The 26,209-nt window shown below is 49.0% G+C and overlaps 1 protein-coding gene across 1 annotated transcript in view; it reads left to right on the forward strand.

The window, feature by feature from the left end:
* CSMD3 (CUB and Sushi multiple domains 3) overlaps window positions 1-26,209 on the forward strand; it is a 2,836,509-nt gene that overhangs the window by 2,413,992 nt on the left and 396,308 nt on the right. The gene's annotated exons all lie outside the window — the stretch shown is intronic.

Consider the following 26,209-nt stretch of genomic DNA (forward strand, 5'->3'; position numbering starts at 1 on the left):
GAACTCAGAGCATCCGCCTCCCCCTTTCTGCTCCGAAGCCACCGAGATCATCTGCAGCGTACCCCAGGGCTCATCCCTCAGCCCGACATTGTTCAACATCTACATGGCCCCGCTCGCCCACGTCGCCCGACTGCACGACCTCAACATCATCTCCTACGCCGACGACATCCAGCTGGTCCTCTCCCTCACCAAGGACCCCCTCACTGCCAAAACCAACCTCCATGAAGGAATGAAAGCCGTCGCCGAGTGGATGAAGAACAGCCGACTGACGCTAAACTCAGACAAGACGGAAGTCCTCATCCTCGTAATCCCTTACAGCTTGACAGAGGTCCCCTGGACAGTAGTTAGGGTGCCAGTGATTACAATACTCTTGTAATGCGGCTAATGGGCTAATGCGGCTAATGGGACATCCAGCAGGTTTTTGACGGGGTACCCTGTCTCCCCAACATAGACCTGAAGTCCTGTAGACATCCGCCATAACATGCACATCATCCTTTAGAGGAGGAGGTAGTAGATGATGCATGTAATTAGAGTGCCTCAGAACAAGACAGCCCAATGCGACACACATATTCAGGGACTATAGACGATCAAACAAGTACGTTTGTGTTCACTATTTATTTTCACATTATGCTATATTTCAGTCACAGATTTTGGTTACTTGTTCTTTCTTTCTGGCAGCTAATCTTTCTCTTGATGTTGAGAACATGATAAACGATAACAGATTTTTACTTGTTTGTTGCTTAAAAGCAGTAGCGGCTGCTAATGGATGGGGGTTGTGGGCTGGGGAGGAGGACGGGGGTGGACCGAAGGGAAAGAACAAAAAAAGAAAATGACTTACCTGGAACGGCCGGGCACTGCCTCCCCTCCATCCTCGTCCTCTTCAGATTCCTTCTTCCTGGCTCCAGTCCCGGCGGGCAAAAGGAAGCTCCCAGGTACACAGGCTCCCCTGAGCTAATCACAACACTGCAATGCAGCATTGTGATTGGTCCGAGTGCCATGGTTCGATGCTCAGGCAGGAACAGGGAGCCTGTGCATGTTCCTCACCAGGCTGTGTAATGCAGCCTGGTCGGGAACATGCAAAGTGCACATGACTGTTTGGGCGGCACAAGAGGGCTGGACAAAGTCATGAGCACTTCAGGAGTGCAAACCAGTCCTCCCCTTGCTGTGGCCAGCCCCGCCCCACCACTTACTGAGATAGGAAAAATCTAATTATTATAACGTTACATTATTATAATTTTATTTTTCCATTTTGACCAATAGGGCGACGCTCCTCTGCCTTAGCGGAGGAGCCGCCACTGCTTCGATAATATCTCATATGTACAGAGCGCATTAGGGGTTGTATGGCGATGCCACACGTCACAGAAATAGAGTCGCAATCTATTGTTTACCCGAGAATAAGATGGTGTTAGCCAATGTGTTTTTCCCATCATATAAAATTTGAATTATACACAAATTGGAAAAAAGAATTTCGCATCTGAACCTTATTATGCAACAACGAAGGAAATCCACACTTGTGATTTGGAATTCCTAGGTAATAATATTAGTAATTTCAGCAAATGTGAGATTTTAAGAAGTTTTGGATTCAGGGGATTTTTGTCACCTCGAATTTCGCGACAGAGGGAGACATTCTGTAAAGAGCTTATACACGCCCTAGGACTCACCTTACAGATTACCAGTTTGGTGCTTTTGCCTCGCGACTGCTTCTGGTCTCTCGTTCTTTGGCACATTTATGGGATGCTGTTCACAAGCCCCGGAGGTAATGGTGTGCATGGTCCTGTGCATTTGTAACGGATCCTGTGGCCTAAGAGGATAGTGGTGTCGCCTGTCTTTCAAGTACAAGTATAAATTCATGATAAAAAAATCAATAAGCACTCTGATTAGGAGTAGGGAGCTAGGTGGATCCGTGCAGATGTTCTCTTTTTTACTGCTTCGTCGATTATACTGTACATTTTATGGGTAGTTTTATAATAGTTTCTGATCTTGGCGCCTTGTAGTATTTCTAGTTTTCCTCTAGTAAATGGCAGTGACCATGAACAGAGACATAAACTATTTTACAGAGAAGCTATTACCAGCACCATGTTACATTAAGTAAGAAAGGGCAGTAGAAGGCAGAACATGTATTTGTGTTGGGCTTGCATTAAAAAGCTACTTAAGACAATTTCTTATTGATGGTTTGGATGAGGGGTACTTCAGCAGGGTGCCTTTTACATGAGGACAGACTGCAACAGAAATATTAACCTATATCTGAAAGATCAACATCTCCGTTTAAGCAAGTTCATTAAAATCTTAGCTATACAAGCAAATCTTGGCTTGAAAATTCTCACCAGTTTCAATTCTGCGCGGAAAAGTCTATTTACTAGAGAACTGCTGAAAATAAACATTATCCGTTATTATTTATGCATGCAGAAAATCACGCCTTGCTTCAAACAATGACTAAATATCATTTATCACATTATTGAATACATTTTAAGCTTTGGTCCACTTACTTATATTAAAAAAAGACAGTTAAAGTACATAAAAGTTGAATACTTTAGTTTCTGGACCCTCAGATGACTGTTGAGTTCAGATTTGCTTTTTTCAGTGTGCTAACAAATAGCTTTGGGGGGAAAAAAACGCTCACGTGCTTCAGAGTTAGAAACATGCGTTCATAAACTCTACTAATTCATTGCTCTCTAGCCAGAAATCTGCGGCATAATAAATGCACATTTTGCAACCGAGGTCTGTAATAACCAATGTTCTTTTACCTTAGAGGGGGATCTGCCCACACTGCAAGTAATTGCAGTTTTTCACAGATATCTGAGGTTGAAACCAGGTTCTCGCATCTATATCTGCTTCACTGTCAAATGTCATATTTTCACTGAAATGAAAAGATCACAAGCGCGCCCCGAGTCACAGCTCAAACAAACACAACCTGTGTACCGGATGTTTCCTCGACATATTCCGCCTTGATGAGTTGATCTCTCCGCAGATCGTAAGTCGTGGCTGATGGCGCCCGGTCAAGGTAGCAAAATGTCAAAATTAAAGATGCCAACTCCAACCTGGGGCTTCGCGTGAGTGTATCTTTGTGTCAGGATCCTGTAACCTTCGTACGCTATTGTAAACATGTCGGATAGTTAAGGTGCCCAGACCTTTGTAATTGTATTTTCCGGTTGTTTCATGCTATGTCTACTTTTTATTTGCTAATAAGTGCCAGGGTTTCCCAAACCCTTGTGCTATACTCAGGAGAGCTTCCCTTTTCCAGAGTATCGGATATATTGTGCTTCAGCAGGAGAAAAAAAGCCCCTCAAAACTCAAGCTCCAGTGGGAAAATACTGTTTGCGATGTACCTGCCAAGACCAAGAAATGCAATCCACATTACCACTCATACTCTAATGAACAGGAGACCAGATATCCTATTTGTCAAGCAGATGCAGCCTGCAGTATAAACGAAGTAGTACACACTCGAGATAAATAGCATTCTATAAGACAGCGATTCTGATATGCCATTTTTCTCATTGCCATATAAATCTTTCCCTGTATTATTATACCACAAATTATCCCTCCGACCGACTTCAACTTGTGACGTGGTCCCACCCCATCCCTTTCATCCCAATCTGTTCCTTTCCTCGCCCGACAACCTAACGGGCAGCAGCCTTGCGGGCCAGCTGATTGCTGGTGTCCCTGTCCACCCTAAACAAAAAAAGCAAAGAAACATAGCCGTAGTCTACTATGTCTGAAATATGAAATATGAACCATGAACAAATCTACAAAACTAACAAACCAAAGAACTTATGATGTAATGAAATAGTAAGGAATGCGCAAAGGGGATGTGTGTATCATTCTTGATGCCCTGATCAAGTGCTTCGACTAGGGACTCCCAATGGGGTGCTTGCGTGAGCCCTCGCTCTCTCGTCCCCATGGAAGTGGGCGCTCTCAGATGACAGCCAAGGGATCTTGCCCGTAGACTGTGCTGTTGGTGGGAGATGGTCTTTCCATTGCATCATAATATGGCACTTCATTAACAGTAGGGTCAGATTTCAAAATGTAGTCAAGGCCTTATCGAGGCTTGGGCAAGAGAAAAGGCCCAATACCAGTTCCTCCAGGGAATTATTCAATCAACACCTTGTTGCAGGCCACAGTTGATCAATGATCCCAGCCCAATAGCGGGTCAGTGACCCACACAACCATAAGACACGGGGCAGGCCCGCGTTCGGGGATCGGCACTGAGGACGGAGTGAAGATGCCCCTTGGTAAAATCCTAGAAATGCAACGTGGAGTAAGTTATGCCCTATTTAGAATGTGAACCTGGATATATTTTAAAGCATGAATTGCAAGATACCTCATGTGGTATGATCAAATTCAATGCCATTCCAAATCATACCATGGGTGGCCTATGTCACTGTCCCATTTTGCTCAAAGGGAGTTTCTTGCCTGATCCCAGTGTTGCAGATGTGCTTCATGAAGCCATTGGACCAGATTTGAACTTTCCCCTAAAATGTAGAGCGATTGAATTACTGCACTGAAGGAGGGTTCTCAGTCCAAACCAGAAACAGAGCCCTCAGGAATTTGAGCATAAGTAAAAAAAAGTGTCCAAAAGACATTTAAAATTGTGCCCTGAGTGTGTTAAACATTAGCAGTTCACTAGCTGAAAATAAATCAGAGATGGTAGAGATTCCCCATTCAACCTGAAATTCCATATAGGTCAGTTGAATAGCATAGTTGAAGGCTACCAATCCCATAAGGGAAGTGGGGGTGGAAGGGGAGAGTCCACAGCAGCTCAGAGACCTTAGGACTTAGAGCTTAGAGACCTATGCCAGTGAAGCGCTTGTAAGTACTGAAGGCTGTCCAACGCAGTGGGGAAGCAATAGGTAGGGGAATTTTCATTGAGAGAATCCTGGAGCTCAACTGGCCCTGATTTCAATTCCCCGTGGTCAGGCCCATCTCAGAGAGCATGTTGTTTGCCAACCAGTGAGCCAGCCACTAAAGCTGTGCTGCGTCATAATATTATTACAAATCCGGGAGTCCCAAGCCACCAGCCTCAGTTGGGAGATTAAGAGCAGACTGTGCCACTTGTCAGCACCCCCAGCACCCCCTGTGCTAAACAAACTCGCCTAGTATTGTATCCAAGTAATGCTATCTAGCTCATCATGACCGACAAGGGCAGTGTCGCCCAAAGGGTGAACTATGCCTTCAGCGACCTAAGTGCTCTCCCCAGATTACCATCACAAAATGCTCCGGCGTGTGATACATTAATCAAGATACCAAAATGTGACCATTTTGCGGTGAAGCCAAGGGACCAACTAGAGAGGAGGCAAGGGTACATTGACGGCACAGAGAGGAAAGATACAGAGGGGCTTATTTATGAGCCCCTTACGCCAGTTTTGCGCCGCTGTTGCGTCACTTTTAGTTCCGCAGTCAATCAATCAATCAATCAAAGACATTTATAGAGCGCACTACTCACCCGGAGGGTCTCAAGGCGCTTGGGGGGGGGGGGGTGCCGCTACTGCTCGAACAGCCAGGTCTTGAGCTTCTTCCTGAAGGAGAGGTGGTCTTGGGTCAGGCGCAGGTCGGGAGGGAGGGAGTTCCAGGTCTTGGCGGCCAGGTAGGAGAATGACCTTCCTCCTGTTGTCGCTCTTCGGATGCGGGGGACGACGGCGAGGGCGTGACTGGTTGATCGGAGATGGCGTTTGGGAGCGTAGAAGTTGAGGCGGTTGTTGAGGTAGCTCGGGCCTTGATCGTGTAGGGCTTTGTGTGCGTGGGTGAGGAGACGGAAGGTGATTCTCTTGTTGACGGGGAGCCAGTGCAGGTCTCTCAGGTGTCCGGAAATGTGGCTGCGTCGGGGGATGTCGAGGATGAGTCTGGCTGAGGCGTTCTGGATCCGCTGGAGTCTCTTCTGGAGCTTGGCGGTGGTACCAGCGTAGAGGGCGTTGCCGTAGTCCAGTCGGCTGGTGGCGAGGGCCTGGGTGACCGTCTTCCTGGTCTCGGTGGGGATCCACCGGAAGATCTTACGTAGCATGCGCAGGATGTTGAAGCAAGACGAGGAGACGGCGTTGACTTGTCTGGTCATGGAGAGGGAGGTGTCCAGGATGAAGCCCAGGTTGCGTGCGTGGTCTGTCGGTTTGGGTGCAGTGCCCAGGGCGGGCGGCCACCAGGAGTCGTCCCAGGCAGAGGGCGAGGAGCCCAGGATAAGGACTTCCGTCTTGTCGGAGTTCAGTTTCAGGCGGCTGGTCGTCATCCACTCGGCTACGTCTTTCATCCCATCGTGAAGGTTGGCTCTGGCGGCGGCGGGGTCGTTGGTCAGGGAGAGGATCAGCTGGGTGTCGTCCGCATAGGAGATGATGTTGAGGTTGTGTTGGCGTGCGATGGCCGCAAGGGGGCTCATGTAGACGTTGAAGAGGGTGGGGCTGAGCGAGGAGCCCTGAGGAACGCCGCAGATGACTTCCGTGGCTGCAGATCTGAACGGAGGTAGGCGGACTCTCTGTGTCCTTCCAGCGAGGAAGGAGATGATCCACTCCAGTGCCTTCTCCTGGATTCCGATGTTGCTGAGGCGCTGCACTAGGGTGCGGTGGCAAACAGTGTCGAACGCCGCGGAGAGGTCTAGGAGGATGAGGGCCGCTGTCTCACCGTTGTCCAGCAGGGCTCGGATGTCATCGGTGGCAGCGATGAGGGCGGTCTCGGTGCTGTGGTTGGCTCAGAAGCCAGACTGTGAGGGGTCGAGGGATCCATTCGTCTCGAGGAAGGTGGCCAGCTGCTTGTTGACGGTCTTCTCGATGACTTTGACTGGGAATGGGAGGAGCATATGGGGCGGTAATTCTTGAGTTCGGTGGGGTCCGCTGTTGGTTTCTTTAGTAGAGCGCTGAGTTCGGCGTGCTTCCAGCTCTCAGGGAAGGTGGCGGTGTCGAAGGAGGTGTTGATGATGTCCCGCAGGTGGGGTGCGATGACAGCGTCGGCCTTGTTGAAGACGTGGTGGGGGCAGGGGTCGGTCGGAGATCCGGAGTGGATAGAGTTCATCGTGCAGATGGTGTCTTCTGTGTTGATCTGGGTCCAGGCGCTGAGGGTGGTGGTGGGGGGCGTTGGTGCGGTCGTTGGGAGCGTTGTTTGTGGGCTGAAGCTGTTGTGTATGTCAGCGATCTTGTTGTGGAAGTAGGAGGCGAGGGAGTTGCAGAGGTCTTGCGACGGGGTGATGTCGTTGTTTCCGGCGTTGGGGTTGGAGAGCTCTTTCACGATGTTGAAGAGTTCCTTGCAGTTGTGTTCGTTGTTGTCCAGCCGGTCCTTGAATGCTGTTTTCTTGGTGGCGTGGATCAGTTGATGGTGCTTCCGGGTGGCGCGCTTGAGGGTGGTCATGTTGTCCGGTGTTGGCTCCCTTCTCCAGGCTTTCTCGAGGGCTCGGCAGTTCTTTTTGGAGCTCTTGAGTTCGTCGGTGAACCATGGGGCCTTCTTGCTGCCGGGTCTGCTCGGCGGGGTCCTCAGTGGGGCGAGGTCATCTGCGCAGTTGCTGATCCACTTCGTGAGGTTGTCGGCGGCCTGGCTGGGGTTCGCTGAGCTGGCGGGAGGGTGCTGGCTCAGGGAAGCGGCGAGCTGGTCTGCTGTGATCTTGTTCCAGTTTCTTCGAGCAACCTGTTGCTGGTGGTGGTGGATCGTGGATCTTCTGAAGGTGAAGTGGACGCAGCTGTGGTCCGTCCAGTGGAGTCCGGTGGCGTGGCTGAAGACGATGTCCTTGCTGGATGAGAAGACAGCGTCGAGAGTGTGTCCGGTGAGGTGGGTGGGGGTGGTCACCAGCTGCTTGAGTCCGAGGTTGGCGAGGTTGTCAAGCAGGGTGGTGGTGTTGCGGTCGTTGTTGTTCTCCAGGTGGAAGTTGATGTCCCCCAGGAGGATGTAGTCAGCGGAGGGGAGGGCGTGCGGGCTGATGAAGTCGGCGATGTCTTCGCTGAATTGTGTGCGTGGTCCCGGGGGTCGGTAGATGAGGGTGCCTCTGAGGGTGGTTTTGGGGTCCGTGTGGATCTGGAAGTGCAGGTGTTCAGCGGTTGTCAGGGTGTCGTCGGTGTTGGTTGTGATGCGGATGGTGTCCCTGTAGATGATGGCGATGCCTCCTCCAGTCTGGTTGCCTCGGTCTCTTCGGGTGATCTTGTAACCCTCTGGGATGGCGATGGCGATGTCTGGCGCTGAGGAGTCGTTCATCCAGGTTTCCGTGAGGAAGGCGACGTCAGGAGCTGTGGTGTCGAGGAGGTTCCAGAGTTCGATGGTGTGTCTGTGGACGGAGCGGGTGTTGAGTAGGATGCACTTGAGGTGGTTGCTGCTGGTGTTCGGCTTGGCGGGTGCTGGTGCGGGGCAGGTCCGGATGCAGGAGAACTTGCAGGCGTGACAGCTGAGGGGTCCGTGGGTTCGTCTCGGGGTGGCTCGGTAGCATCCCGGGATTCGGCCGTTGTTGAGTGCGTGGAGGGTGGCGGCGTCGTACGTCCGGCGGGTGGGCTGGGGTCTGCGGGGGCCAGGGGTCCTGGCACTGGGCGCGGTCCAGGCGCGGACGGGCGCAGACGGGCTTACCTTTGGCGCACCTTCGGCGCTCAATCGGTGCTCCCGCTGCGCGCGTCCGCTGCGCGGTCGCTCAGGGGGCGTCATAAGAAGGGGGACGGGAGGGCGGATCTGCTGGGCTGGGCGAGCGGCTGGGCCAATGGGCCAGTGGTGGGCGGGGCCGCAGGGGGCCAGTGGCGGGAAAAGTGGCGAGCGGGCGGCTCAGCTGTGGCTGGGCCGCTCTGGGGGGCTGGGGGGGCGACGGTCGGTGGCGGCAGGCAGGAGGCTGGCAAGGAGGCTGGCTAGCAGGATCAGCAGGCGAGGGAGCAAGGGGGTGACCCGGCCTCGAGAGGCACAGTGGTCACTCCCGCGGCAACCAGGCTCTCCCCTTAAGAAGGGGGACGGGAGGGCGGGTCTGCTGGGCTGGGCGAGCGGCTGGGCCAATGGGCCGGTGGTGGGCGGGGCCGCAGGGGGCCAGTGGCGAGAAAAGTGGTGAGCGGGCAGCTCAGCTGTGGCTGGGCCGCTCGGGGGTGCTGGGGGGGCGACGGTCGGTGGCAACAGGCAGGAGGCTGGCAAGGAGGCTGGCTAGCAGGATCAGCAGGCGAGGGAGCAAGGGGGTGACCCGGCCTCGAGAGGCACAGTGGTCACTCCCGCAGCAACCAGGCTGTCCCCTTAAGAAGGGGGACGGGAGGGCGGGTCTGCTGGGCTGGGCGAGCGGCTGGGCCAATGGGCCAGTGGTGGGCGGGCCGCAGGGGGCCAGTGGCGGGAAAAGTGGCGGGCGGGCGGCTCAGCTGTGGCTGGGCCGCTCGGGGGTGCTGGGGGGGCGACGGTCGGTGGCGGCAGGCAGGAGGCTGGCAAGGAGGCTAGCTAGCAGGATCAGCAGGCGAGGGAGCAAGGGGGTGACCCGGCCTCGAGAGGCACAGTGGTCACTCCCGCGGCAACCAGGCTCTCCCCTTAAGAAGGGGTACGGGAGGGTGGGTCTGCTGGGCTGGGCGAGCGGCTGGGCCAATGGGCCGGTGGTGGGCGGGGCCGCAGGGGGCCAGTGGCGGGAAGAGTGGCGAGCGGGTGGCTCAGCTGTGGCTGGGCCGCTCGGGGGTGCTGGGGGGGCGACGGTCGGTGGCGGCAGGCAGGAGGCTGGCAAGGAGGCTGGCTAGCAGGATCAGCAGGCGAGGGAGCAAGGGGGTGACCCGGCCTCGAGAGGCGCAGTGGTGGCGTAAATAATGCACCATGTTGTGCCATATTTACGAAGTGACGCATTTAGGAAGATGCGTCACCTCGTAAGCCCCTGTGCTACATTACACCTGCATCAGATATAATGTATGCAGGGTGGGCGTTCCCCCACAAGAAAGGGTTGTAGGAGTGGCGCAGTGAAATCTATGAGATTTTGCTGCGCCACTTCTAGGACGCCAATGTGTTACAACCTTACGGCAGGCATAAGGGTGACGCAGGCCCGTTCACATGGGGCTTGCCCCATGTGAAAGGAACATTGCTGGAGTTGCATCAGGCTTCTGACACAACTCCAGCAATGCTCCACTTTTTGCGCTGACAGATACGTCAGTTATACTGACATATCTTTCCTTCCTTGCGACATGATGCGTCATATTGTAAATATGATGCATCATTGGTGTCGCAAGGAGGGCGCACTGAGAAGTGACGCATCGCTGCTTTCATGCAGCGATGCACCACTTCTCGTAAATGAGGCCCAGGATTTGGACCAATTGAACTTATGTCCGGAAACCGCCTCAAAGTCAGTCAAAAGATGAGCTATAGGGGCAAGGTCCAATTGGGCATCTCGGTCATAAAAAGGAATATCCTCTGCATACAATGACACTGCATGAAGAACGGCTTTAGCCGTTACACCCCAGTGCTCATAGCATTGTCTCAATGGTTCCATTGCAATCACAAAAAGTAATGGCGAGAGAGGACATCCATGACGGGTGCCCCTATCCACTATGAAGGAGCACAAGATACACTGCCCCATCCTCAACCTGGCCGTCGAAGCTATATATAAAAGACAAAACCATTTACACCTGATTCAGCCAGCACTAATCCCTAGCCAGACTTCCAGCACGTAGACCCAGCAGAGAGAGTCAAATGCCTTTTCCAGACCTAAGGTAATGCACGCAGCTCTCTGGAAAGTGTCACAGGAACTGGCCATGACATTCCAAAGCCTTTCCAGATTATGTGAAGTGTCATGGCCTGGAATAAAGCCTGAATAGTCAGGGTGTATCAACAGGCGGAGATTCAGGAGCAATTGGTAAGCTAGTAATTTAGTAAGAATGTTAAAATAAGCATTAAGAGTTGAAAATGGATGATAGGAAGACATGTCTGTCGGTACTTAATAGGGTTTAAGCATTGTAGAGATGATAGCTTCATTTAGGGAGCTTGGGAGGTGGCCTAGCTCCAGAGAGATAGAATAAAGCTGAAGCAGTCAGGGTGCCAACTGGGGGCAAAAAGAGTGTAGAATTACCATGGATCAGGTTCGGGAATCTTCCCCTGGGGCAGATCATGTAGGACAGCTCTGAACTCCTGCAATCAAGATCTTGCCTAGCCATCGCAGAGGTAATGATAGTGGGCTGAGGAAGGTGCCCACCCCCAAGCAGTGGAGGCAGCTGGGTTTTTTAACAAGTCTTCGTAACAAGTACCATTAGCATCATTAATAGCCGATTGAGTAGTAAGTGTCTCACCAGTGGGAAGAGCTAAATGGAATGGCATAGAACCTGAAGGCAATGGCATGGCAAGATGTGCCAGGAGCCGACCTGCTCTATCACCCTACTTATGAGTCCTGGCTCAATAGGCAAAGAAATCAAAGCAGTGCCATTTTTACAGGCAGTCAAAGTTGGAGCGTCTAACCAATTTAACTTCTGTTGCCTTGTCCAGGTTGGTTGGGTGGAGCTGCTCAAGAGTCCGCAGTGAAGTCTCCATTTGAGTAAGCTCCCAGATAAACACCATCAGTGCCCAACAACAGACTTGATGCAAACCCATGAGTGACAACTTAAAGGCATCTCACTCTGCCATGGAAGAGAAGGCAGTGCCCTCATTGTCACCAAAATAGGAATCAATATGCTCATGCAGAGGTTGGCGAAACACCATCGTCTGCAGATGAAAGGTCAGAATTGGCACCAGTCACCGTCCCCAACTAATTCAATATGAAGGGGATTATAGTTTAACAGCATCCTGGTATTATACAAAGCAGACATGATATATGAGTGGATGACAGGGGTGCCCACAAGCCTTTCTATTTAAGAGTAGCTGAAGTTAACTGGAGAATAATAGAAGTAGTCCCTCCGGAGTGGGATTTTCTGGTGCCAAATATCTCCTAGTTGCCATCCTTCCTGCTGAGTCTAGAGCGCTCTTGATGCCGATATTGAGGAGGATTGTGGAAACGGGGCATTGAACAATCTAGGGTCATGTCTAGCAAACAGTTAAAGTCACTCCCTAAAACCCAAGGGATCATGACCCAGTCTAGTAAACTGTAGTAGACTAGTATTGTAGGTCTTGCTGCTCAGCCAGAGTGGAATGTTGGTGCATGGTTAGAATGCAGTGTTGGAATGCCTCAGTGGGAATCAGTTGAGGACGGGCTGAGCAGCAAGTGAGCTGCTCCTGGTGGGGCCTCCCCTTGATACTTATCATCTGAACAATAAAGCATCATTCATATGCTACACCTCATCTACTTCCATCTTATTTCATCTTATTTCATCTGGCGTCGAACACAGTGGCCCAAAATCTAGTCTGAGCCATGTTGGGAGTGTAAATACTGCCAAGTACCAGGGGAGAGCCATCCAGCTGGCCCAAAGCAACACATAGTGACCATCTACACCAATCTTGTAAGCTTCAACTTTAAATGGGACTCTGACCTTGGTTCAAAGTACCACCCCCCTGGTATATGTGGAGGAGCTAATACCAAACAACTGACCTCCGCCATGTGTTGCAAAGTCTGGAGACCCCCTCAGCCAGCAGGTGGGTTTTTTGCAGAACAGCAATGTGTGTTTTCCACCGGACCAGAGTGGAAATGATTTTGTAACATCTGTGGGGAAAATTCATCCCCCTGCCATTCCATGTTGCAAATTTATACTGACATGCGAATGGCACAGTTAGAAGTGCAACAGGGAAGCATAACAATTACTCAATGGACCTAAGTGGAGAGGACACAAGGATTGAGCCCCTTTCAAAATGGATCTGAGATCCTAATGTCAGAAACGATGTGTGTTAAAGGAACTCCCAACATCCAACTACAAAAGCGAGGGCCAATGCCCAACATAGAACCCCACAAAAGTTAGTTAAAACCCAGCACAGGAGCATGGTGGAGATGGCGAGGCCTGTCTGCCGAGAAGCTACTAAGGCTGCGCAGTAACCAAATTGAAGTACAGAAAGAAACAGAAGCAGAGACAATGTCTGTGAAGAGAGATTGTGGCCCTTTTAAAGTGAATCTGAGGTCTTAATGTCAGAAACGATGTGTGTTAAAGGAAGTCCCAACAAATCAACATTTTACAACAAAACCGAGGGCCAATACCCAATATAGAAGCCCACAAAAGTTAGCTAAAACCCAGCACAGGAGCATAGTGGAGATGACGAGGCCTGTCTGCCGAGAAGCGGAGAGAGGAGTTGGCCTAATGGCTAGGGCGGTTGACCTTGAATCTGGGGAACCGGGTTCAAGTCTCGGCAATGATGCTGAACATCCTTTGATTCTGGGCAAATTTAATCTCCCCGTGCCTAACAAGAATGAGTGAATATGTCCTCATGTAATGCAACTGGTGCTATGTAAAGCGCTCTGATACCCAATACCGGGTCAAGTTCGCTCTTTATAAACGCCGTAAAAAACAAAAACTACTAAATCTGCGTGATAACCAAATTGAAGAACAGAAAGAAACAGAATCAAAGCAGAGACAATGTCTGTGAAAAGAGATACAGAATACGTAATGGGGAGTTTTGGAGCATTCAGAGGCCACTCAACTATCAGAAAGGAGTCCACAGGCATGGATACCTTGTCCAGAAGAGGATCCTGAAATGATGGAACCAGAGATAAGGGTAGCGCCGGACACTCCAGAGACCCCAGTCAGTCCAAGGAAGACTTGGAGTCTGTATAAATTGTGACTGCTGGCAGGAAATAACAAAGTGTATTTGTTTACCAAGAAGCACAGCTACTTTTTGACCTGCATATTTGAGGAACATTTGCACTGAACAGAAAGTGTATAATCCAGAGTTACTTTTGTAGTGTTGAACTGGAACTGATAATTTTTCCGGGCTTCTGATAGTATCTAATCCCTTTCTTTGACATTGAGCCGCTGCTCAGAAGTCTTGGTGTTTATCCGGGTGGCGACTCCAGGCCAGGGCCCATTGAGCCCTATCAAAGATGAAGCAGGATGACATGGAGCTCGGGCCACCAGTTTCTCAAACCAATTTTCCATGAATCTCTGGGGAACTTCGCCATTCATTCCCTCCGGGAGGACGATTCGGTTCATATTATTGCACCAGGGTCATCCCTCCTCATTGCCAAGTCTGTCCTCCAAGAGTATAATGCATTCCAGTACATGCTGAGTGTGCTTTGGTGGAAAACAACTGGAACAACATAGGCTCAGCTATGCATACTTGAACAATGCAAGCGCAACCATGCTTGCCTTAACCAAGCATATGCGTGGTTAAGGCATATGCACGGTCTAACTGCTGGAATGGGCAAGCCCAGGAAGAGGAAGTATCAGAAGAGGATGTGGTAAAGTAAGTGGGGCCGGATTTTGGGGGGGTATTTTTTGAGGGTTGGGTGTAGTTTTCAGGGCTGGGGGGTCAAAAATAATAAAATGTTTTTTTCACCCTTGGGGGTCCTTCTGTGACCCCCTGACAAAGGCTAGGGGGTCAGGAACTCTCTTCCCTGCCCCCTTTTCACGTTTTCCACCTTTTTTTCCACCTTTCCTTTTCAGTGCGACAGACAAAATGGCGGCCGACACTTCCTGATTTCGACCGATTCGAATGTTTACTGACATCTATCAACCAATCAGAATTTCGCTCACGCACGGCCCGCGCACGGTGTGCGCGTATAGATATTTATATGCTTTTAAATGCTATTTTCTCAGGAAATACTGAACAGATTGACACCAGACCTGCAAAAGCCACTTCCCTGACCTGAGGACTACCTCTCTGCCAAATTTGAAGTAATTCTGTTCAGCCGTTCGGGCTGTACCTTCGACTAAAGGTCCTATGGAAAAATGCATGGGGAAAACGCGTTTTGGGACCCCCCTTTTTTCTCGGCCCCCCCCTTGACGAATCACCCCGAGACTTTCAGGGTAGGAGCTGAGTGGAGCGCCCCATTAGTTTTGAAAATTTCACGAGGATTCATCAACCGGCCCCAAAGTTATTCAAAATAGAATTTTGAGATTTCCTATGGAAACACGATCCTAACTATAACTATCTACTGGCGACCGCCAGTAGATAATGTATATATATATATATATATATATATATATATATAAGTATTCATCGAATGGGATGCTGGGACTTGCAGTTTCTGGTTTCCTCCAATGGGAGAGATGCATGAAGCAATCAAATTGGTAACTGTGATTGAGCGCCAGTATAGTACGTTTGGCACTTGAGGAAGGCATTAGCTGAAACATGTCATGCCAAAGACCGAATAAAACCTACCTGTGCAAGAGCCGCTGTGTTCCCTGTTGTTTTAGAAAGGAGGCAACTTTGGTGGAGGTACACCCGTGATTAATGGATTGACATTTTATTGAAATGTCTGCCATCTGCTCACTTGGGATGTATTTTGAAAAGACTGCCAGTCCCAGAATTCACTGAGATTTACTCAATTGAAATTGATTGTGATTACGAAATAAAGAAGGGACAAACACTGGTAATCTTAATGTCGGCAGTCATTCAGTAGCAGAAAAGCCTTTGAGGAAGGGTGCATGCCGAAACGCATCAGGCTCTGCTGACGTTGGTTGCACCTGTAGCTTCCCTTACTTGGAGTAAGCTGATTGGGAGTGCGTGCTGCATTTGAATGCTTGTGGAACTGTTTATATTACGGCCGACCCGGCCGGGGGGCGCACCGCCGCGTTATTTAGTGGTTCCACTGCTGGTGTGATTATCGGTGCATTGGAAAAGTCTAGCTCAATATTTGAACAGGGAGGAAGTGTGCAGGTACACCCATGATTAATGGATTGACATTTTATTGAAATGACTGCCATCTGCCCTCTTGGGATGTATTTTGAAAAGACTGCTGGTCCCAGAATTCACTGTGATTTACTTAATTGAAATTGATTGTGATGACGAAATAAAGAAGGGACATACACCGGTAACCTTAATGTCGGCAGTCATTCAGTACTAGAAAAGCCTTTGAGTAAAAGCGCATGCCCGAAACTCGTCAGGCTCTGCTGACGCTGGTTGCACCTGTATCTTCCCTTACTTGGAGTGAGCTGCTGGGAGTGCGCGCCGTATTTGGGTGCTTGTGGAACTGTGTATATATATATAAATATATCTTTATATATATATATATAAAGAGAGAGAGGTAGTTATAGTTAGGACCACGTTTCCATAGGAAAAGCATTTTTTCATGTGCTTATAATTTTGGCGTAGTTTGACGAATCTTTACAAAATTTTCCAAAACCTTTCTGTTTTCTCAATGCATTTTCCATAGGAAACTTTAGACAAGGCTACAGGTCAAACTACTGAACGGAATTACGCTAAATTTGGCAGGGAGAAAGGTCTTGGTCCAGAAAACACGCTTTTGTTGAAATGGTGTAAATCCGTTCAGTAATTTATTAGATATTAAAGGAAATAAATATATTTATATATCTGAGCGGAGCCTAACTCCCGAGCACGAGCTTGCCTCTGATTGGCTGCTAACTCTTCAAACCAGGAAATGTCCTCTGTGCCTCGCATCGAGTGAAAATATAAAACAAAGGTGCCGGGCGGGGGCAATTTAATATACCGGAGCTCTGTCTGTGTGAGATACCCCTTTCACGCTCCCTCTGCCCACATCACCAGCTCGCAACTATGCCTTTAGAAGGCAGTCCGTCGGCTCGCAGCTCTCTACCTTTGCGAGCTAGTACACTGCTGTGCCTCTTTGCGAGCGGACGCGCCACATTTGGCAGGTAGAAAGGTCATGGTCCTTATACCCCTTTCATGCTCCCACTGCCCACATCACCAGCTCGCAGCTATGCCTTTAGAAGGCAGTCCGTTGGCTCGCAGCTCTCTACCTTTGGGAGCTAGTACGCTGCTGTGCCTCTTTGCAAGCGAATGCGCCACAGTTGGCAGGGAGAAAGGTTGTGGTCCAGAAAGTACGCTTTTGTTTATACCCCTTTCACGCTCCCTCTGCCCACATCACCAGCTCACAGCTATGCCTTTAGAAGGAAGTCCGTCGGCTCGCTGCTCTCTACCTTTGCGAGCTAGTATGCTGCTGTACCTCTTTGCGGGCGGACGCACCACATTTGGCAGAGAGAACGGTCGTGGTCCAGAAGGCACGCTTTTGTTTAAATGGGGTAAATCCGTTCAGTAGTTTTTGAGAAATATCATATTGTACAGATATCGATATTTGAGAATTCTGACATCTGATTGGTTGAGGCATTACAAGCACGAGCTTGCGGCTCATTGGCTGCGAACTGTTGAGACTAGGAATTGTTGGCAGCCATTTTGTGATTCAGTCCATCAGTTCGTATCTCTTTGTAGTTCTACCTCTGAGAGGCAATACTGAAAATATACCGGAGCTCTGTCTGTGCGAGATTCCCATTTCACACTCCCTCTCCCCACATCACCACTTCGCAGGTATGCCTTTAGAAGCCAGTCCGTCGGCTCGCAGCTCTCTACCTTTGCGAGCTACTACGCTGCTGTGCCTCTACCTCTGCGAGCTAGTACGCTGCTGTTCCTTTGGGAGCGGACGGCCCATAGTTCTCCCTCTGCAAGTTGAGCCCACAGGCCGCAGCTGTCCCTCTGCGAGCCTGGGTACGAACTGTTGATAAGTCACACTATATGAGCATTGAAAAGCCATTTTGTGATTCAGTCCATCAGCTCGCATCTGTCCGAGGCAACTCTGAAAACATACCGGAGCTCTGTCTGTGCGAGATACCCCTTTCACGCTGCCTCTCCCCACATCAGCAGATTACGCACCCTCTTCCCACATCACCAGCATACCCACAACAACCTTCTTGGGCCCGCAAGTCTCCCTCTGCAAACCATCGGTCGGCTCACATCTCTTCGGGTGCGACTTCTTGGGTCCACAGTTGCATCTGTGAAGCCAAGACTGAAAATATACCGCAGGTCTCTCTCTGCGAGATACCCCCTTCACGCTACCTCTCCCCACATCACTGTTCCTCAGCTATTCCTTTGGAAGCCGACGGCCCGCACCTTTCCCTATACTTGTCGGCCCACAGCAGTTCCTCTGCGAGCTGGCCTGCAGCTCTTCCTCTGCGAACTGACGGGCCGGGCCTCTCCCTCTACGAACCAGCCAGTCGGCTCGCAGCTCTTCATCTATGAGCCAGCCCGCCGGCTCACAAGTCTCTGACAACAAATGCAATTGAGCCAACGATCATGCAGGTCGGACTCCCAACCCTGCTCTTACACCCCCCAGCAGCAGCTCCTTGTCCGCCATCCCCCTGCACCCCCACCCCCCACAAACAAATGTGACAGTCACGTTAGGGAATCTGGAACGTATAAAATTGGCTAAAGTTGTCCAATTATTTATAAGAAGATGCCTGTGAGGTTGGACAAATAAGAATCTTAGTCATGAATGGACTTACATGTAAAACATTTTATTTAAACAAAAGAACAAAATAAAAGTAGGTACAGGTATGGCGTGTCATCCCTCGACAATGTGTGAATCACAGACTGCAAGACAAAAAGTAGATAAGATGGTGCGTCATGCAAAGGAGAGAGAGAGAGAAAGAGAGAGGAAGAGAGAGAGAAAGAAAAAAAGTGTGAGAGAGCGAGGAAGACAGAGAAAGAGAGGAAGAGTGAGAGAGAGAAAGAGTGAGATACAAGGAAGAGAGAAAGAGAGAAATAGTGTGAGAGAGAGGAAGAGAGAGATAAAGAGTGAGACAGAGGAAGAGAGAGAAAGAAAGAATGACAGAGAGAGGAAGAGACAGAAAGAGAGAAAGTGTGAGAGAGAGAAAGGAAGAGATAGAGAATAAGAGAATAAGAGAGAGAAAGAGTGTGAATGACAGAAAGGAAGAGATGGAGAGGGAGAGTGTTGACACTGTGGAGAAAATCTTCACAGCTCACCTTTTCGCCACCGGTGTGTCTACAACCATGTGCCGGGATATAATGCAACCCTCAAGTTTAGTCATCTGAAACATATTATAGAAGGAGTGACGGCAGAGTACATACAACTGCATACACGTGATTCTCTGCTTCGCCCCTGCACACTCAGGGGTGTCTGTCTGGCCTGCGCAATCAGGCTGTTGCACACCATCGACTCCTGCTGCCCAGAGGTGTCTGCCCGCCTCTGCGCACCCAGGCTGCTGTACCCCATCCAGTCCCACTGCCCAGAGGTGTCTGCCCGCTGCTGTGCAACCAGGCTGCTGCACCCCATCCACTCCCGCCACCCAGAGGTGTCTGCCCTCCCCTGCACACCCAGGCCTCACTGCTCACCTTTTCACAGACAGGCACCCTCCACATCATGCAGCCCCACTCTGCAGGCCACCAGGTCTCACATTTGGTGCTGCGTCTTGATTTTGCCATGGCAGAGGACATACCAGTGCACCCACCATCATCGCAGGTTGCACACCCCCTCAGCCCTTGCGGTGCCACTAACTCAGTGACCAGTGAGGCCACACACATGGTGGTAGGCCCCCGCTCAGGCCTACATTGCGGTCCAGCAGGGCACACAAAACATGAGCTGTCCTGAGCTGTCCGGTCCACCGGGACAGGGGATCATCGCAGGTTTCACTTACAATGCCCCTACCACAGTGGACCGAAATACACCTTCCCAGTGCATCCGGTGCACCAAGTCTGAAATGGAAATGGCGTGGAACACGTGTGTCCGGGCGTTTTAATTGGCAGGATCATGTGTCCTGTGACGCCTTTGCTTGATGGATGTGGTGTGGGTGTAAACCATCCATCAGGGAGTGGCTGTGGCGTACTGAGAACTAGACCTGTGAGCAGCAGATCACTACAATGAAAAACTCGGCCATGTAGCATTGTTGTCCCTCCCTGTATGTGTAAACAGATTGGGCTGGCCTGGCGTATGCCAGTCCTGCGTGAGGCTGTGAACAATGACTCCGGAGCTCTGGGCATGGTTCCGTCCTGGGCTGTATGAGGAATCAATTGATGCGGGTGTCCCTGTTGTAGTGGTGCCGCCACCCGGGCCGCAAGCGCCAATGTGTCACCCTGTACTCTTGGTATTGTGTGCATTATTATTGGTGGGGGACTTGCGTTCTTCACACATGCGTGGTTGCCACATCTCGCTACATTCAGCTATTGTGTGGCTGAGGGGCCATGCTGTTTTTGGAAGGTCCGTTGTCCTGTTGTGCGCTGCTTCGGTGGTAGTAGAGGGGGTGGTCTGAGGGAGGTCCTGAGGGTGGTGGCAGTGGGTTATGTGGCCTTCTTGGGTGTCGGAGGTCCATGAACAGTAGCTCTATGACATATGTTTGTCTTCAGATGTGATTCAGGGCTGGGCTCCCTTTCACACTGTAGGTAGCTGTTCTACTTTACACTAGCAAAAGGCAGATGTTACATTCCTACTGCTAATGCAGCTTATCGCCTATTTTTGGAACGCACCTCAGATTTGGCTGCTCGTTGAAAATATCGGAAAGTAGTGCTTTCGTGTTATTTTTGTACAGGAACGCCTACTCTGCATATTATTTGCGTTAGTTGTTGCTCTCATTTGCGGGTTTTTTTTTTGGGTGGCATCTATTGCTGGAAAACTGGCGATATCGGCTGTTTTAACCAGGTTGAGACTGGAATGATAATTTAAAATCACTGAAAAAAATATAGGTTTAATGAACATGATAATTAGAAATTAACATTTAAAAAACCTGACATGGTCAGTGACATCACTGATGACATCACTGATGACATCTCAAATGACATCACTGATGACATCATCCACGTGATAATCTTTGCACCTCCTCACACCCTAATATATCCTTTGATACACCCAGTCTAAAATACAGACTACCATTTTCGAAACCATAGACAAATCAATAGCAGTTACTATATACCCACTGACTAATTCCTAGATATACACACACATTCATTCATTCACTCATACAGTTACTCATACATGCAGTCACTCATCAATACAGCACTATTATATGTACTCATACACCTATAGAAACACTCACACCGTCAAACCCAAATTGTATATTCATAATTAGTGTCTCAGGTGCGAGTAAATTGCCATTTTGCTTCACATGTTCCTAACCAGCTTTTCCTTTTCTAGTCTCATCTGTGTGTTTGATGTGTTTACGTCCTTAATATGAGTAGAAGTGCACTACCATACAGTCAGCAACCTCAGTGAGCAGAATTCACGTAACTCCAAAGCATTCTTCGTTTTCTCTGAGATCTAAATAATAATTTAATCTATTTATGTCTGCATTGCTCTGAAAGTGAATTAAACATTTTCTGTTCACAACAACAACAATTTCCTTCTGGGACTGTGATTGTTTAATTAATTTAAAAAATAGTGTTGTGTTCAACCTCCATTAAATAGAAACACTGTCATAATTAAAACCTCCACTTGGGTCACGTTTCAGCATGATCCCCTAATTGTTGTTCAGGAAGCTTCAGAAGAGAAAAGCTACGCATTATGTTTTCCTAATGAAAATGTGATTGAGCAGCTTTTAAGAGCTTGTGAAGAGCACTCCTCTAAGCAAGTGGAAGAAACCAAATGTGGCTCTCAGGTATGTCAAACCCATGAGGGATACTGCTACTCACAGGGGATCTCGTTTGCAGGCAATGGAGAAGAGAGCTATAGCCGTGATGTAAACTTTGACTGATCGCCCACACGACCTAACCATGTGGACTCATAAAAGTAAACCATTTTTCCTTTTCCCACGTTTGGTACTATGGCCTGACCAGCATGGCAAACCTCCAAGGAAAAGTGTATATGATATGCATATAACAAGACTAGACAACCTGAAAATCAATACAGTTAAAAGAAATACTTCTGAACCTTAGATGTAAAAATTATTTTTTTAAACTAAGTGACAAAAAATTAAGACAATTGTAAAAGAATACTGTAGTTATTGAAGAAAAGAGCAAGCTACCTACTTTTGGTGCATTCTTTCTGGTGAACTCTCTAACTGCAGATTCCTCACCTTGTGAATACCCCCAGGTGCCAGACAGGATCAGGAATCTGGTAGTGCTGGGTCTGCCTCACTCCAAAAAGTGACCTCTGAGCCACATTATAACCTTCACCTCCATATGTCAACATTAGTTTCTTTCTGATATCTGTCCATGCTGTTGTATGCAGATTGTGTCAGTGTGCAGATTTCGAAGTGGGAATCTTTTTAGGAAGGGCCAGGGGTCGATTCTACAGAATGGAAAATAGTGGAACAGTAAGAAATCTGCAGTTTGATAGAGTATCCACAAGGAAGAGCATTATCGACGGTAAGTAAGTTGTTCTTTTAATAAGTACTTTAAACCAGAGTACTCACCTTGCTTATATATACCAAAGCAGTAGTTTTCCTGGTGGTATGTCTGTAGAATGGCTTAGACATGAAAGTCATGCAGGACCTAATGGGTAATATCCTGTTCCTGCCGAACAAGGCTGTCCAGGCAATAGCGTTTTGCGAATGGCTGAAGTGGTGTACACATTGAAGCCTGGCAGATATATGAAACAGGCACTCCTCACACCAGTAGGGTGCTAGCAGCTTTGGCATTGATGGATGGATGGAGGCCAGACGATAACAAAGCTTCATACAAAGAACAATCCATCTGGAGGTGGTCTGTTTTTACAATTCTTTCCCCTTGCTTTCCCCTTCTGTGACTCAGAGAAACCCACAAAGAGCTGAACATCTACTTGGTGATCTTTAGTATGGTAGATATACAATGCAAGCTCTTGTCGTGTCTAGGCAAGTGGAGTTTCACTTCCTGCTTGGCCAGATGAGGAATGGATTGATGAGTGTGTAAAGACATCGCAGGGTTTGATAGAAATTTTGCCTTAATAATTAGAACCAATTTGTCCAGGAAGATAATGGTGTATGGTGGATGGACAAAAAGTGCTTGCCGACGTGATTGCTATGAGGGACACAGTTTTTAAGGTGGGCAACCTTAGAAGACAACTGTAGATTGGTTCAAATGGATTGCACATCTAGAAACTTATAACCAGATTGAGGTCCCATTGGGGCATCACAAAGGGTTTTGCAGGAACATGTGGACCATCATTTTAGAAAGACTACTGTTGATTTAAATAAAGTTGGCTCATCAGGCAACTTTAGAACAACTGATACATCTAATAAATAACCTTTAACTGTTGCCACAGCAAGGCCTTGCTGGCCTATAGTACAACTAGAAAATAACAGGGCATACAAGGGTTGGATTTGTTGTTGAGAAGAACTATAAACCACAAATTTCTCCCAGTCTCCTGCATAGTAGCATCTGAGTAGAGGAATGCCTGGCATCCAAAACCACATTCACAACTTCAGAAGGGAGACCAGAGGCATTCATCTGTCGTCGTTCAATCTTCAAGTATGGAGGTATAAGTTGCACAGGTTAAGCTGAAGCACCCTGCCCCGTTGTCAGGAAGTTCTCCTGAAGCGGCAGCTGAATCAGACAACTGATGTTCATTGCCGGAATTTCTGTGGACCACACTCTCCCAGCCCAATCCAGAGCTGCTAAAATGACTAGGGCCCAGTAGTTCCTGATCTTCTTCAGAAATTTAAGCAGGAGAGGTCAAGGTGAGAAAGCATATTTGAGTCCCATGCTCCAAATCAGATGAAAGGCGTCTCATAGAGAGAACTGTCTTGGGAACTCCAATGCACAAAATTCTGGGCACTGCATGTTCTTGGCTGTGGAAAAAGATCAAGTCAGGGTTCTTCTATTCTTGGAAGATGCCTTGTACCACATGAGAGTACAGCTTCCATTTGTGATTCACTAGGCAACGGCAAGTGAGTTTCTACACACTGGCATTTAAATGTGTTGTACAACCAGGGTATTCCCTGATGAATCAGCCATTTCCAAATGCATAGAGCCTCCTGGATCAGGTTCCATGACCCTAGCCTGCTCTGTTTGTTGTAGGACAACATCGTTGTGGTGTTGTTTGTAAGAACCTGAACCAGTGTTCTATTGATGGATAGGAAGAAGGCTTTTAGCCCCAAACGGATCGCCCACAACCACAACAAGTTGATGTGAAGGTGAACTTCGGCTGAGGATTAGAGTCATCTGATCTACACCTCTCCCAGGTGACTGCCTCAACTGAGAAATGATGCATCCATCTTTACTGTTAGATCTGGGTTGGGAAGAGAGAGGGCTTTGGCGCTAATCCAATTACGGATGAGAACCACCACTGAAAATCTCTCACAGCCTGTTCCAACACCTACATGGAATGTGAAAGGTTCCCTTGGCTTCAGATTCCACTGCTAGCCCACTACTTTGCCACCTGGCATGGCAGGATGCAGGAGGCCATGAGGTCAAAAAAGCCTGAGAACCACTCTCACTGAGACCCGATCACGGGTTAAATCATAGGGATCATAGTTTGAATGCCCCAGACTCATTGGGGTGGAAGGAAGGCTTGAAACAGCAGAATGGCATGCATCAATGAAGGGGAGCCTCTGTAATGGAGTCAGGTGTGACTTTGACATGTTGCATGAAAATTCAAGAGATCTCAATAGGTTGGTCATTGTCTGGATGTGGTTTATGACTGTTTGAGGCGAGCCTGCCTTCAGTAACCAGTTGTCTGGCATTCTTGACCTCTGAAGAGGAGCAACAACTACCACCATCAATTTTGTGAACACCCTAGGGCTGCTGGTAAGGCTGAAGGGGAGCACAGAGCACTGCAAATGCTTGTGGCCCATTTGGATTCACAGGTAGCATCTTTGAGACTGCAGAATGGGAATGCAGAAATGAGCATCCTGCAAGTCTAACACCACCATTCAGTTGCCTGCATACAGGGCACAAAGTACTTGGGCTAGAATGAGCATCATGAACTTGTGCTTCTTGAAGAAGTAGTTCAGGGGGTCCTCGGTCCTTATAGGACACCATAAAGTACGGGGAGTAAGTACCAACCCGGGATTTGATGGAGGCACCCCCTGTAGAGGTCCTTTCTCGAAGAGGGCTTGGACTTCCTTTCAGAGAATGGACAAGAGGTCTGCTGTAAGCAGCTATGGTGCAGGTGGCATGTTTGGCAGAACTGGAAAGGAAGGGTTGGGAATTGCCAATTTGTGTAGTTTCAAGCACCCATCTGTTTGTTGTGATTCTTTGCCACCTGTGAAAGTAATAACTTATCCAACCTCCGATGGGGTGACAGTGCTTTGCTGAGGGCAAGCTAAAGGGGTTTTGCAACAATGAGAGGGGCTGGTATTGGGTTGTTTGTTGCCCCTGGGGATGTGGACGCTGATAGCTTGAAAAGCTTGGGAGGCCTGTTGTTGATGAGGCAAAGTTTGATGTGGCATCTGCGGCAACCGTCTTCAGAAGACTCAAAATGGGAGATAGTAGTGGGGCAGTGGTAGGCTGAAGGAAAATGCTGTTGCTTTGGTCTCTTTACATCACTCAGACGCTAAGTCTGCCTGGTCTCCGATGAGACAGGTACCATAAAAAAGTGCATGCCCATGCATGATTATGGGACATCACTAGAGAGTCCTGTGGAGCATATCCAGGCATGGCTCCGACAAACCACACTGGTACCAACAGCCCTACTAAAACAGCAGTGTCTAGAACTGATCTGATCAAATTACATATGTTGTGGCATCCTGGCTGTTATAAATCCTCTGTTAAAGGTTGGCCTGCAGGTCATCCAGGACTGCTGGCAAAATGTCTGCCACCATATCCCACAATGCTTGTAAAAATCACCCAAGGAGGAAACTTGAATTTAGAGATCTGAGAGTAAGACTAACAGAGCTTCCATGCGCTTTGTCTCTGTCTGGTTGGTGCTAGGGAACATATTTGGTTACAGTCTACTAGTGAAGGCCCGAGCTACATGGCTCTCAGGTTGTGGGTCCCCAAGAGCTGGTTTGTGTCTCCTGGTAATTTGGTGGTTTACATTGGCAACATCCTGGTTGCGCCCAGGTGCCCATGAGAGTGTCTGTCAGTGCTTCATGGAAGGACAGGAGTGACTCTGCTGAAATCTGCCTTGGCTATAGATCTTTGGTAAGGAGGCTTTTGTTCACCTCAGCTGAGGGCAATTGTAGGTCAGGAATCTCTGATGCACTTCTGATCACCATGGTAATGGAAGTGAACTCCTCAGTGAAGGCTCAAGGTGGAGATTTAAGGTCAGTATCAGGAGATATGCCAAGGGCACTGGCCTTCATTTGATCCAATAGTAGGTTTTCCTCATCATAGATGTGGAATTCATCAATCAATCAATCATCCATTTGTATAGCGCACTACTCACCCATGAGGGTTTTAAGGCGCTGAATGGGGGGGGGGGGGTAGCAGCTACTGCTCGAACAGCCAGGTCTTGAGATGTCTCCTGAAGGTCAGCAGGTCCTGGGTCTGACGCAGATGGGTGGGGAGGGTGTTCCACATCTATGGCAAGGTAGGAGAAGGATCTGCTGCCGGTGGTGGTTCTGTGTATGCGTGGGACGGTGGCAAGGGCAAGCTCGGCAGAGCAAAGCTGGTGATTCAGGGTGTAGAAGGT

This window comes from Triturus cristatus, chromosome 5_1 (genome assembly GCF_964204655.1).
Source record: "Triturus cristatus chromosome 5_1, aTriCri1.1, whole genome shotgun sequence".
NCBI lineage: Eukaryota > Metazoa > Chordata > Amphibia > Caudata > Salamandridae > Triturus > Triturus cristatus.